Source organism: Dermacentor andersoni, chromosome 2 (genome assembly GCF_023375885.2).
Source record: "Dermacentor andersoni chromosome 2, qqDerAnde1_hic_scaffold, whole genome shotgun sequence".
Classification (NCBI taxonomy): Eukaryota; Metazoa; Arthropoda; class Arachnida; order Ixodida; family Ixodidae; genus Dermacentor; species Dermacentor andersoni.
In genome coordinates this window covers 2582743-2597819 of record NC_092815.1, presented here as the reverse complement: position 1 = coordinate 2597819, position 15077 = coordinate 2582743, and the positions used below count along the sequence as shown (strand labels likewise).

Here is a 15077-nt window from a genome sequence, read left to right as displayed (position 1 = left end):
TCGCCTCGGGATTTTCGTCGCGGGGATCTTTCACGCCTGCGTCCTGAGCGCAGCAGCACTGACAATGCAGCAACGAATCAACGTGCAAACACGTGACCCTGTCGTCACCGCCTGGATCCCGTTAAAAGAATCCCCAGATGACTACGGCAGTCACTTGGCAGCGGAGGCAGTAAACAGTGGGAACTCTGAACTTTTTTGCTTATTTCTTCAGGCCTTCTCGGAGCTTTCACTGGCCATCGCCTCGGGATTTTCGTCACGGGGATCTTTGACGCCTGCGTCCTGAGCGCAGCAGCATTAACAGTGCAATAACGAATAAACCTGCTACCACGTGACCCTGTCGCCACCGCCTGGATCCCAAATCAATGTACAACCACGTGACCCTGTCGTCACCGACTGGATCCCGTTAAAAGAATCCCCAGACGACTACGGCAGTCACTTGGCTGCGGAGGCAGTAAACAGTGGGAACTGTGAACTTTTCTGCTTATTTCTTCAGGCCTTCTCGGAGCTTTCACTGGCCATCGCCTCGGGATTTTCGTCACGGGGATCTTTGACGCCTGCGTCCTGAGCGCAGCAGCATTAACAGTGCAATAACGAATAAACCTGCAACCACGTGACCCTGTCGCCACCGCCTGGATGCCGAATCAACGTGTAACCGCATGACGCACTCGTCACCGCCTGGGTCCCGTTAAAGGGACCCCCAGACGAATACGTCACATGGCAACGGAGGCAGCAAACAGTACGAACTCTGAACACTTCTGCTTAATTCTTCAGGTTTCAAGTTTTCCGATTCTTTTCAAAGTGCCTTGCTAAGTACTTTGGTGCCTCTGCGGCCTCGTTGTGTTGACTGTTTTCTGTCCTGATTTGGACATTTGCATTATGGCCACTGAAATTTCTGACCTGAAGCGCGAATTTTGCAAAGAATTAAGAGAGCTGGAGAACAGCATGGACTTCAGAAACAATGAATTTGAGGCTCTAAAGAAGGAATGCGGTGAAGTAAAAAACGAGAATGTGGCACTGAAAGAAACACAACAGGTGCTAGCGCAAGAAATTGAGGTGTTGAAAAGGTAAGTGCAGGAAAATGCCATGAAAATTGTGGCACAAGATCAGTATTCTAGAAGCAGAAATATTGAAGCGAAATTAATTTGGCAGGAGAGGTCCGAGAGCCTCGTAAGCATACTTAGAAAAGTTGGCGACGTTCTCGGGGAGACCATAAAAAAAGTGGACATTGGAGTCTGCCGCCGAATTCCGGCGCGAAATTCTGACTCTGATCCCAACATAGTTGTGGTTTTGCACAGGAGGGCTAAACGCGATGTAGTCCTTAGTACGACCAGGAAACACAGGCTCACTACAAATGAGATTTGTGGTATAAAGGTTACAAACAGGGATAAGGTGCCTAGAAAGGCTGCCCAACGTTTTAACGCGCCAGCGTTAAGGAGCTCGTGTCGCAGAAAAGCCGGTGTCGTCGGTGTCGGCGTCCGCGGCGTTGGCCGTGAGCGGAAAATCCCGGCAGGCAATTCATAAATAAAAACTTGCAACATGGGCTGCGTGGGAATCCAACCAGGGTCTCCGGAGTGTGAGGCGGAGTCGCTACCACTCAGCCACGAGTTCGATGCTTCAAATCGGTACAAAAGCACCTGTAGTGAATGCGGTGTTGTCTTAGAAATGTGCCGTAGGAAGTTATACTGCGGTGTATATCGGTAATTATGAGCATGTAACTTACAGAAGTTGCAGTTACACGAGTAGCGAAGTGCGTTTCCGCTACATTTCTTCTGCGCTTTCCGCACACGCAGAGCCATCTTGCGGCAAACACAGAAGACCCCCTCCTCTCAATGTACGGCGCTGCCCCGACAGGTGACGCGCCACGCGCGAATTGGGGCTGTGCGGGGACCGATGCGAGGCGCGTCGCGGCCCCCACTCCCTCTCCCCTGACAACGCTTCGCCGTGCTCCCCCAAGGGTTGCAGAATCAAGCGTCCTTCCTTTGTGTAGATCACTATCTATCTATCTCTCTGCCCGTGCCGATCACGACGTTTGGCTGGCGTAGATCGTTTCTCCCTCCGAGACACCGAGTTCTTTGGTTCGTTCCGCTTGCTCAGGCACACGTTTCGTTGCCGCGCCGAACGCTGCGTTGCTCGACGCTCACCGCGTGATTGGTGGGTGCAAAGTTCGATGTGGGGCGCCTCGCAAGTGATCGCTGCGCCGTAGCGCATTGTCTTACACCCCTTGGCGGGTCGACGGGAACGCTGTCGCGTTTCACTCTTGAAGGCGAAGCTTAAGCGTCCTCTAATTTTTGATAGGAAGACCTATCTTCGTCAAAGGTCTTTGACGAAGAAAGGTCCTCCCATCGAAACGTTGGCAGCTTTTCTGAGGCACCTTATCCCTCTGTATAGCCTTTATACCACAGTGTGCTATTCCATCTCTCAGCCCCTTTCTTGATTTTACAAATGAGATCGGATTTCCTGCGAACCAGTCTGTCTACATGAATGAACACCTCTGCCCGCAGCTTAAGAAGCTGCTAGGCATGCCCATTGCGAGGAAAAAAGAAGTAATCTGGCGTTTCGCATGGGCTAAGAACGGCAATATTTTCGCACGTCAAACAGACACATCACCTGTCTTGCGTATTACGTGTGAATCAGACTTGGAAAAAATGGAACGTGCCACCACCGTTAGCTAAAGGCGTTTTTGTTATTTGTTCGCGTTAATCTTATCTTTTGTAGAAATGGATACACCCGGCGACATTGTAGTGCCGCATGACTGCAAATACTTGAAGTTCTTGCACTTGAATGGCGTAATCTACAAAGATCAAGTGTGATGAGCTTTCCATGTTTTTAAGCAATTTTTTTTCGCGAAATGCGAAAACACTCCTGTACTTAGATTTAGGAGCACGTTAAAGAACCACAGGTGGTCGAAATTTTCGGAGTCCTCCACCACGGCGCGCCTCATTATCAGAAAGTGGTTTTGGCACGTAAAACCCCATAATTAATTTTTTATAGCAATTTCTTTCCATTTATTGTGATAATGGTAGCAGACTTGGTAGAAGCAGTAGAGTGACGTACTTCCCTGCCTGGATATCAATCTTTTTTCTTAAACAGGCCTTCCTGTTTAAGGCCTTGAAGGAAGGGCTTAAACCATAGGAAGGCCCTAAACAGGCCTTCCTATGTTACAAAATTTGTACGAAATGCTAAAAACCTGTATTACGAGAACCTATTTCAAGAGGTGAGTAATCGGAGCAGTCTAATGTGGCGCTAAATTAAAAAGCTTCTGCATTCCGATGTCCGCAATAGTGTTGACCTTGAACTTGTAGTTGAGGATAGAACGCTAAGAGGCAAATAATTAGCAAATATGTTTAATGATTAGTTCACCACTCTGGAAAAGACTACTCATGACACAGCAGTAACCAACTATTTGGGCACACGCAACGCACGTACAGCTTTTCTTAACCCTACAGATCCACATAAGGTTTAAACGATATTCATGTCATTCAAAAATAGTAAATCCCGTGATTTGAACGGGCTTCAAATAAGACCTATTAAGTTTGTGCTTGATCTCTTGCTTCCAGCACTTACTCATCTTTTGAATCTATCACTGTCAACTGGAATTTTTCCTGAAGAAAGCAACACGCGAAAGTGAGACGAATGACAAAAATCCGCTGCCAAAAATATTCTTTCGACTTACAGGCCAGTCTCAGTACTGCCTGTCCTATACATTGGACTAGAAAAAGTCATTTGTAAAAGAGTAAAGTCATTTTGTGATAAACATTCCATCATATCAAATAAACAATTTGGGTTCTGTGCGGGAATATCAACTGAATTGGCTCTGCTAACCCCCAAAAAGTTAATTTTAAATGGTTTTGAAGATGAGAAACTAACGCTAGGAATTTTTGTGGACTACTCTAAAGCATTTGATAGGCTGAATCATGAGACTTTGCTTACTAAACTAGAGCGTTATGGGTTTCGGGCCATTTCTCTGAAGCTTTTAAAATGTTATCGTAACCACAGAAAACAACTCATTTCAATTTCATCAGAAGACTCACGTCTCCGGGAAATTACACAGGGCGTTCGCCAGGCAAGTATACTAGGCCACGTATTGTTTAATATATATGTTAACGCAGTGCGAACATTTCCAATGACGCGAACTTTATCATTTATGCGAACGACACCAGCCTCTTTTTTCAGTCTCGTAATATCGGCGATCTCTCGTTGTTGGCAAATATCACGCTGAAACAATTGGCCGAATGGAGCAAGGTCAACGCTCTCAAATTATGCAAAAACAAAAGCTGTTATTATTGCGGCTCCACAAAAACATCTGAATTAAGACGTACTGTTGCAGGTTGGCTCTGAAATAATTGAACTTGTTCCTAGCGTCAAAACTTTGGGTGTTACATTTAACCAAATTAATGTGGAAAGAACATGTGGAACTTATTGCATCCCGTTTAGCCAAAGCTTGCGGTGTGCTTTGTAGACTCCATGAGACGATATCATCTAAAGTTAAGCTGATCCTTCATAATGCACTATTCTCATCTCATTTAATGTATTGCCACCTTGTGTGGGGCACCATTTCAAAGCAAAATATTAGTAAATTATTACTGCTACAAAAAATGCTGTTGGTCATATCGCAAACGCGTCATTCGACGCACATACATCTGAAATATTTTCGAAGTTTAATATAATTTGTCTAGCAATATTATGTGAAGTTAACCTTGCCTAAAATACCAGAGGTACAAGTACATCAATGAAGCGTTCTTGGTGTTGAGAAACCTAACAGAACCCACAGATATATCCTATAACATTAGCGAAAATTAGAAATGGCTGCTACCACTCTCCCGTACAAATTATGGATCAACTCGTTTAATCAATCGCGTCCCATTCTTATTAAATAAACTACATAATAACGGTGTCCAGATAACTGACATTACTAGGAAAACGATACGAGACTTCCTAATTCAAACTCAGTAATTATTTTGATAACGTCTTTTGGCTAGGAGAAGTCACTACTTACCTCCTTTAATTAAGTGGTTTTACGTTTTGATAATATTTACGCATATAGGATGTAACCTGCAAGACATTTATACGAACCTTTATTTGCTGTCTGTGCTTTCCTATGTTAATAGAATGTACTATGATAAATTTTTCAGCAACTGAACATAATTATGCATATCTGTTATATACTGTATATTCATATATGTCATTTGTACTGACTAAACACCCTGCTTTGTAACACTGATTGTACATTTCACCTTACACATTTTCATTTATTAATTGTCATTGCTTGTGCGTTGCACACACTAAAGTGTACAAACATTATTTTATTATGTCCCCGTTGTCATGAATATAGTCAAGAACCTTGTCAAGCTGCAAAAAAAAAACAGCTTTTAGTTCTTGTTCAAGCATTCATTTTTTGTAAATGAATGAATGCGAAATAAAGATTGATTGATTGAGTTTGGCCACCAGGGGATAGTTAACTTGCCCCCAGTGAACGGGACACATGCGTTTTTGCACTTCGCCCACATCAAATTGCGGCTGCGGCGGCCGAGATATCATCCTGCGATGTCGTGCAACATATTGCAATGCACATGTCTTATAGCCCTGTTGACGTGCATAAACCATTTTGGGATGCTAGAGAATGCACTTTGTCTGTCCATGGCTTTTACAGCGACGCTGTACGTTCCTATAGTTTCCAACGGGTCGATGTCCATAGACAAAAAACCTTGGGCAGATCCACAAGATAGTGCAATACCGGGTCGACCCTCAGCGGAGGTGAAGCAGGCTTCAAGTACTCCGCCAACTTACAAAAATAAGTTTAATATCTTGGATCCAAATATAACCCGTATCAGATATTAGGCTAAGACCCGGGTCGGCCATGTCTACATTCGCACCGCTCTTGCTTTGCCAGCGCTCGAAGCGCTTGCGTATCTCATTTCCCTTCCTTCTGCTCTCCCGTGGTGGTCAAGAGCGTCTAGTTTCGCTCGGCTCCTCACCGCGGCGGTGCCATTGTCCACGCGAATGTACATAAATATCACGGTGAATGAGTCCGTACCTATGTTCAAAATTCTGTGTCACCTCTGTGTCGTGTGCTAAACAGCTTCGCTGGTCATCCACCTTCGGAGTGGCTCAGACAGACAGACAGACAACGAACTTTATTGAATCCTGAGGAGCTACTTTCGGGACCTCCTAACGGGAGGCCATTGTAGCCGCTGGCCGCGCCCACGTAAAGGACAGAACGCCGTGACGCTCCGCTCTTTCCTGGGCCCTCTGGATAGCCTGGGCTTGCTTTCGGAGTACCGTGCTTCTGATGGCCTCCTCCCATTCGGCTTCGCTGGAGAGGAAGTCGTTAGGCAACGCGGGACATCGCCAGAGCATGTGAGCCATTGAGCAAAAGGTTTCAGTGCAGTCGGGACAACTAGGGTTCACATCCGAGTACATCCTACTGAGGAATCCCCGCGACGGGAAAGATCCCGTCTGCAGCATTCTAAGTGTAGCTGACTGACCTCTACTGAGCTTCGGGTGAGGCAGAGGATAAATTCTTCGACCAAGTTGGTAATGTTTGGTAATTTCATTGAATGTGAGGAGTGGATCGTTCTGCTGAGTCCCTTCCTGCCCCTCCGGAGCCTCCAGACCGTCGCGGCGCGTAAGTTCTCGCGCACGGTCGTGGGCAAGCTCGTTGAGGTTTGGGAAGCCCTCGAGAACGTTCGTCCCCATGTGTGCGGGGAACCACGTGATATAATGAAAACCGGGGCAAGTCCTTTTCTCTAAAATAGAGGCCGCTTCTCGTGCGAGGTTACCCGACTCAAAAGCTCTGATTGCGTCTCTCGAGTCAGTGTAAATGTAGGAACGCTCTGGGTCAAACAAGGCCAGCGCAACCGCAATTTGCTCTGCTATACTCGCGGTGGCCGCTCTGACCGAGGCCGAGGAGCGAAGCCCCCCCCGCCCGTCTATAACCGACAACGCGAACACTCTCCTGCTCCCGTACTGCGCCGCATCGACAAAGACCGCGGAGTCTCTGTCACCTCTAACTTTCTTCAATATGGCTCGAGCACGGGCTTTACGTCTACCCTCGTTATGCTGCGGATGTACGTTCCGCGGGAAGGGCCTCACTAGGTAGGTCGCCCTCGTTTCTCGTGTCAATGTTATACGCCGGTCCTCCATTATCCTAGGAGCCACACCAACCTCGTCGAGAATTCGCCTGCCAGCTTGGGTCGACGATAGCCTAACCACCTGGGCAGTGACCTGTGCCTCTATAATCTCGTCTATGCTATTGTGCATACCGAGTTGATCTAGCCTGTCGGAGCTCGTGGCAATAGGCAAGCCTAGCACTTTCTTGATGCTCTTGCGCATGAGTGTATTTAATTTGGTCTTTTCCGTTTTTGTCCACACTAGAGCTGACGCCACATAGTTAATATGGCTCATGAGGAACGCGTTGTACATCCGAAGGAGGTTGTCTTCACCTAACCCCTTCTTTCGGTTGGACACCCTAGCAATTAGCCGCAACATATTCTCCGTTTTGGCTGTAACGTGGGTAATTGTTCTGGCATTACAGCCCCTCGCGTCTATGAGCAGGCCTAGTATCTTAACCGAGTCGACTCTAGGAATTTTCTGCCCATTATTCGCGTATAATTCCACGGGTAGCTGGTTGAGGGGTGTCAGACCCCGAACCCCTTGCCTTGCGAGTCTGTAAAGCAACAGCTCCGATTTACTAGTAGACAGCTTGAGACCCGTGTCCGCGAGGTAAGCCTCCGTCTCGTCCAAGGCCGCTAGTAGAGCTTGCTCCATTTCAGCTAGGGAGCCCCCTGGGCACCAGATCGTGATGTCATCTGCGTAAAGTGCGTGACCTATGCCCTGGAGGCCGCCCAGCCTATCTGATAGACCCTTCATGACTATATTGAAGAGCAGTGGCGAGATGACTGATCCCTGAGGCGTACCCCGAGCTCCCAATCCGTATACGCTCGACCGAATCGGCCCCACCTGAATAGTAGCAGTTCTATTCATGAGAAAGGACCTTACAAAGGCCTGGAATTTGACTCCTAGGCCTATCCCGGCCGTGGCTTGCAGAATGTATCTATGAAACACTGTGTCGAACGCCTTAGTGAGATCCAGGGCGAGAATCCCTCTCACGTCCCGGGTGCCGCTATCAAAGATTTGCTTCCTTAGCATTAGCATAACCTCCTGCGTCGAGAGGCCGGGCCGGAAACCAACCATGGTATGTGGGAAGAGGTTTCTGCGCTCTATGTACCCGGAAACCCTGTTCAAGATCGCGTGCTCCGCTACCTTGCCTATACACGAGGTTAGTGATATTGGCCTCATGTTGTCCAAATGAAGGGGTTTTCCTGGTTTAGGGATGAGTGTGTGTGTGCGTGTGTGCATTTGGGGCTGAAAATAGCCAGGCGCTCAGGGAAATTACACACCCACTCAGACCACCACCACGATCCTTCTGGAAACGTTGCCAACATCGGCTTCGCCTATAAAACTTAAGAGGAAGTTTTAGCTCCTGCCCAACTCCGGTACCACCTATTAAAATACATGTAAAACGCAGACGTGCTTTTCTTAATAACCACTAGACCGATTCAAGGGAAATTTGTGGCATTTGAAAGAGAAAGGTAAATTCTAGTGAATATTGAAAGGGTAATTTCGATTTAGGGCCTCAATTTTTTAAAATGTATTTTCAAAATTTCGTGTTTGAACAAAATAGAAGCACCAAGTTCACAAATTCGTAGCTCTGCACCAAGAACAGATATCGCATTTCCGTAAATTGCATCCATTAGATCCTCCAAGGCGGACGAATTTGATATGTCAATTTATATCTTATCTGGATTCGTTGTATCATTTACGAAGGTATAGCAAAAAAAAATTATGGGGTTTTACGTGCCAAAACCACTTTCTGATTATGAGGCACGCCGTAGTGGAGGACTCCGGAAATTTCGACCACCTGGGGTTCTTTAACGTGCACCTAAATCTAAGTACACGGGTGTTTTCGCATTTCGCCCCCACCGAAATGCGGCCGCCGAGGCCGGGATTCGATCCCGCGACCTCGTGCTCAGCAGCCTAACACCATAGCCACTGAGCAACCACGGCGGGTGAGGTATAGCGAAAGCACCATTGACATACTCGTATGTTCGATAGGCATGAGTAGTATGTCAATTTAGTCCGTTTCAGATCTACTATTATAAGGAATTTGCAGAACTGTGATATCACCTTTTATTGCTGAAATACAGAGTTGTAAATATAATAGTTTCGTTTTCTGAGAATCTGTGGATTTCGCCAATTTTTATGAATAAATTAACGGCATAAATACAAAATTTTCAACCAACAGTCACTAGATTTTGACTTTGTCTTTCAAATCCAACAAGCCTCACCGAATGTACTGCATTGGTTCCCGAAAAAAACGATTTTTCCAGTCCCACGTATTTAGATAGGAGCAGGCGAGCTAAAGCTTCCGCTTAGGGTACAAAGCGGGGACGTAGGCTGGCGGTGAGCTTGGAACCGTGGCAACAGCAACACGACGACGCCCATGTAACCATCGGTTCGCACACTAAGTGCAAGGCTCGACCCTCAACCAGACCTGTAATTACAATTAATTACTTGTAATCGATGACATTTATGGTAATATTGGAATTTAACGCTTGCTTTGTTTACTCAGTAACGCTCACTGTAATTCAATAACTTTGTATTATAATAATATCTAAATGGAGAGTCCAAGTGCATTTTTGCCGTTGCCGTGATGTTCTGTATAATGTCCAAGGAAGATAACACCGTCGCCGCGCGCCATATGCTGTATGCGCGCGTGAGGAAGCCAAGCGGAGAGCAAACGCGCCGTCTTCTGTCGCGCGAAAGGCTGTGGAGGATGGGATGGGAGGGAAGGAAGGCAGGAAAGAAGAAAAAAGAAGGGAGGGAGGGAGGGAGGGAGGGCGGCAGCAACTGTGTATTTCGCGACCGGGCGCAAGGGGAACTGACGATCGTGGCTCAAACTCGCGCACGAAAGGTAGGCAAGCGGGCACGCAGCGCGGGAGACAAGGGGGGGGGGGGGGGCGGCGTCTACTCCGCCAGCAATTTCGTACTTTCAGCCGCGTCGCGCGGTAGTGCGCGCCTTGTCTTGAAACCAATCTGCAGACGGCTCATACCTTTGTGCGTGCTATGTTCTCATTGAAGCGATGGACAGCACGAAGGTCGCTGCTGCCGCGCTTGCTCATGCTAGTATTTTGACAGCGAGTGTGCGCGGTCGTCGATTGCGATGTGTTCATGTTCGCCTGTGTGCGCTGAAACCATGCTTGTTAATTCAGTTAGTAAGCGAATGTTTCCAAGTTCATATTGTCGATAAACCTACTATCCGTAGCTGGTATACCTGTCTACTAATTTGCTTTCGCAATCCAGGCGTATGGGGGTCTTGCGCTGGAGTTTGAGGTATAGTAGCGGCGCCTGGTGGCGGCGCGGGAAACGACATCTGGGTCGTACCAGCTTGGGTCGTATTGAGCCCTGGCTGTGGCGAAGCACGTTTATAGGCCGAGTTTTGCGTCTATTCGCACTTTTTTCTGCCCTGTTGCGAGTGCGAAAAGGCTCGTCACTTCTCACAGACCACGTCGACCACGCTGGGAGCTGGTCGCAGCCTATAGTTTAACGAAAACGGACTCTCCGTGTGCCGTGGGACGTAATGCTGGAAGCAGAAGGAATCGGCGACGCCGATCCGGAGGGACCTAGCTCAGCATCGAAAAAGCGTCACCGTCGATACTGCGTGGGCTGCCATGAACAAGAAGGCCTGAATCCCAACATCCGATTCTATCGTTTCCCTTCAAGGCTTCACGAAGCGGAGCGTCGGCCGCGCTGTATAACTGCAGTTCGTCGCGCTGGGTAGCGAAACTTCGCGCCATGCTGACTGCTTCGCCTGTCTTGAAGCTTGCTTGATTATAGATCTGCGTTATAAAATTCGGTCTTTTGCACCTACAGTCCCGACGGCAGACCGACATCGCAGCAGGCATGGCTGGTGATTCACGATTCGAAACCCGGCCACAGCGACAATTAACAATTCGACCGGTGTGAAGTGGTGAAGTGCCCAGGTGTGTGCAAATGACCACAAATGGCCGGGTTGATTCTGTGACAATTCACTACACCACTACGAGCAGCACAGGTTAGAGAGTTAAATGTGGTCATACTTGACCTCAAGCCAGCATGTTGAGGCAGCGCAGCAAGATAGTATTGATTACAGCAGATCGATTTTCGAGCGTTGTCATTAAAAACTACATCAAGCGAGCAGCGCACGAGCTCGCGCTGCAGCGCGATTCGCACGTACGTGCGAGCTCATATGCATTGCATCAGTTATTACCAGTTACTAAAAGGGACAGATGGCCGCTACTACAACGCAGGCATAACTACTTGTTTAGCGGCATGCAGTCAACAAGATTGCAAGAGACCCGCCGTTTCGCGGCATGTCGAAAGACCGCTGCCGTCGCGGCGCGTACGATCGTGCGCTCGAGCAGTTCGTACATCGCGGCATGCTGAAAGACCGCTGCCATCGCGGCGCGTACCGTCGTGTGCTCGAGCAGTTCCGTACACATGATGTCTGCTTATCGCTGCTGTGGATTCATTTATAGCAAGCATTTCCTCGCGTTTGTGCGCGTGAATCTAGCAGCGTGCAAACCTTACCTGAAGTTTCACTTCGTACGCGACTCGCTTCACTTGCGATTGACACCGCGCTAAAACTTCGCCGCTTAATTCTTGAACGGCATACACGTATTCGCCGCTGCATAATTTCTTGCCTTTAGGCAGCGTGCCGCCCCTGAAAAAAATCTTCGGCGCCCGATATTCGCTGCAGGCCGTGGTACAACACAACCGAAAGTGGCGGGTCCATATTGTAAACGTGCTTTGCGAAGCAGACGACCGAGCTTGGTACGACCCATTTTAGGGCAGAGGGCGCTTTTTAGCACCTTTTTCGCAGCGCCCCCTGGGCAATGCAAGAGCCCCATTTCTGCCATCGCCGTCGCCGTGAGGTTTAGCATAATGTCCAAGGGTGATAAAACCGTCGCTGCGCGCCGTGTGTTGTACGCGCGCACGAGCCAGCGATCGCGGCTCAATCTCGCGCATGCAACCGAGGGAAGCGGGGAGGAAGCGCTGCGCCTTCCGTCGCGCGCAAGGATCCGAGGGACAGGAGGAAGGGTGCGCGTACTACTTAGGACGGGCGCGCGCGACCCGGCGGTTACTCTATCTAGCCATCTGCTCGGGAAAATAAAGTTTTTTTCCTCCTCCTCCTCCTCTGCAACGGGAACAGTCCGCCATGCGCTGTGCTTTAGCGGCTTAGTTTACGTTGATCTGAGACGCACCACAAGGGTAAATTCGCTCGCTGCTGCTGCCGCACCTCCTCGCTCCAGCGTTTAGACGGGGAGTTCCCGTGGTCATCAAGTGAGATGTATTTTTATTGATTTATCTTATTAATTTATGCATACTGCAGCGCAATTTGCGCTATAGCAGGAGTGGGTTGAGAAAAGGTACAGAAAATGCATTGGAGTATACAGCGGGAAACACAAGTGAACACTTTTACAAAAGAGCACTGATGAAAGGAAAATACATAAGAAGTTATACAAATGCTGCCGGGCATGGTTGAGCCCCATTATGGATCTAGGATGGCGGTTGCGAAAATTCGGGATTAGCATGAGCGAATGGACCCAGGTAATGAATTCCAGTCTTCGACTGAGCGGGGGAAAAAAACGGAATTTGAACACGTTAGTACGTGCGTAGTAGGGTATCAAGTTTAGGTCGTGATGTCTTCTCGTTGGTGATCCGCGCGCGAAGTTAACGTAATTATCATTTTTTTTACAATACAATACAATACAATCTTTATTGTGCGTAAGGAAAACAGAGTACATATAGCAGGCCTACCAAAGCCTCAGAGGGCTTGACTGGCAGTGCCTCACAGTCAGGTCACAGAAAATTACACAGAGTTAATAGCGGAGTTCGCTATTAACGGGTCGGAGCAAAATGTTGAACAGTTATACTAAATGTTACATCAAACATCGACAATTCTAAGTTGTTTCTTAATCCCACGTCTTGTGTTTGCTTCAAACACAGGCGTTGGAAATTTATTAAATATGGCTGGAACATAGTATTGCCGCGTTCTCCTTCCGTACTTTGTCGCAGTCTTGGGGATGACGTAGGGTTCCTTCGGTCTTAAGGAGCGGACAGGCGTATATCGTGTTTTAAAATCATTATTCCAGAAGTGTTTAATGACAACACTTTCGATAATCAGAGAAGTGAAGTTTGGCAAATTCAACAACCTAAACACGTCTGTATCTTGCTTTGGACACAAATCGTAAGCCACTGTTGACAGCAGTGAACGTAAAATTGAATTAATTCTTGAGCTCCACCTAAGAGTACAATGACCATACACAGTCAAGCCATAGCGTAGCACACTGTAGACTAAAGCATGCACAATAATTTTTCGAACGGAGATTGGCATGAGACATCGCATATTGTATAACACACAGGAGACCGCGCGCAGCCTTTTACAGATGTGGGATAATTGCGAGTTCCATAAAAGATCACAGTCGAAAAGCAACCCAAGATACTTAACAGAAGAGGCATTTTTAACAGGTTGACATGTACATCCAAAACAGTCTGATGTGTGCAAGAATAATGGTGTCGTAGGCAGGATTTTTTTCATGGGGTTATGGAAACAGACAAGTCGAGTTTTAGATGGGTTGATGCTTATTAAATTAGCCGCAAACCAGTCCATAGCTTTAGTTGCCTCATTTTGTAAGGAGCTGATTGCATCAGAGTAATTAGTTGCACAAGATACAAGAACAGTATCATCGGCATACTGATATATATAATTACCCACTACATTGGACAAATCATTCACATAAACGTTAAAAAGCAGGGGGCTTAATATTGAGCCCTGAGGGACTCCAGAATGAATACTGGTAAAAACACTTAAACTATTTCCCACCTTTACACACTGTCGTCTATCCTGCAGAAAGTTAGCTAGTAAATTCAAGAATGACCCACGAAGGCCTAAGAGAGACAGTTTCTGCAGCAAAATCTCATGACAAACACTGTCAAATGCCTTAGAGGCATCCATAAAGAGGGCGCATGCTACCCGGTTACGGTCTAGTGTCAAGTTTAAAAGATCAGAGAAAGCTTCTAACAGTGTTTGTGTACCCTTCCCCTGTACAAATCCATACTGATGTGATGACAATACATTATGCTTATCTAGAAACTGTGTTACCGTAAGAGCCACATGTTTTTCTAATATTTGAGCTATACAGGGAATTATTGAAATAGGTCTGTAATTTTCAATGCTATTGCATGCACCTTGCTTGTGAAGCGGAATTACAATTGCGGTTTTCATATCAACTGGAATCATACCACCATCCAAAACAAAGTTTAAAAGGGATAGCAATACATGTTTAATTGCATCAAAATTTCTCTGAAGTTCACTGACAGAAATTTTGTCGAAGCCAGGGGATTTGTTAGTCTTGAGATTGAAGACAATGGACCTTTGTTCTTCAAGCGATAGTAAAGGAAGATATGCGGAATCTAGCAAGCTATCTGTTAAAGTACACACCGATGGTCGCCGTGTCCTCGATGCCGAGACACTTGAAAAGAACTGATTAAATAAGTTTGCCACAGTTTCGTCGTCTGCAGAAAAATAAGATGAAAGGCGCTGTTTAGGCGTTGAAATGTTGCCGCCTCTAAGGTTATTGATTAGGGACCATGTTTTCTTTTTGTCAGATCGAGCTTCTTGAAATTTCTTTCTGAAATAAACGCGCTTCGCAAGTCTGATCATTGCATTCACTTTGCTTCTGGCACATTTGTATCTTAAGCGCGTGTCGTTGCAGTTTGACGACCGCTTGGCCTTGGTCCACAACAAGTCTTTTTCCTTTATAGCAGCTAGGATTTCGCTGGTCATCCATTTCTGGCTCAGGTTACGTTGCCCGATTTTGACAACGCGTGTTGCCGCCTGCCTAAAAGCATCAAACGCAGCTACAAATTCGCGGTACATGTTTTCCGGTGACACAGTGCATAAAAAATTATCCCAATAATTTTTCTGGACTAGTTTATCAAAAAGCCTTGGGTCAATTATACAAATTTGTTTGACA

At 47.0% G+C, this 15077-nt stretch overlaps 1 protein-coding gene and 1 pseudogene across 4 annotated transcripts in view; one reads left to right on the top strand and one right to left on the bottom strand.

Annotated features, from left to right (window-relative positions):
* LOC126543059 (parathyroid hormone/parathyroid hormone-related peptide receptor-like) overlaps positions 1-15077 on the top strand; it is a 1023923-nt gene that overhangs the window by 426137 nt on the left and 582709 nt on the right. The gene's annotated exons all lie outside the window — the stretch shown is intronic.
* LOC126543080 (U2 spliceosomal RNA) lies at positions 5701-5903 on the bottom strand (annotated as a pseudogene).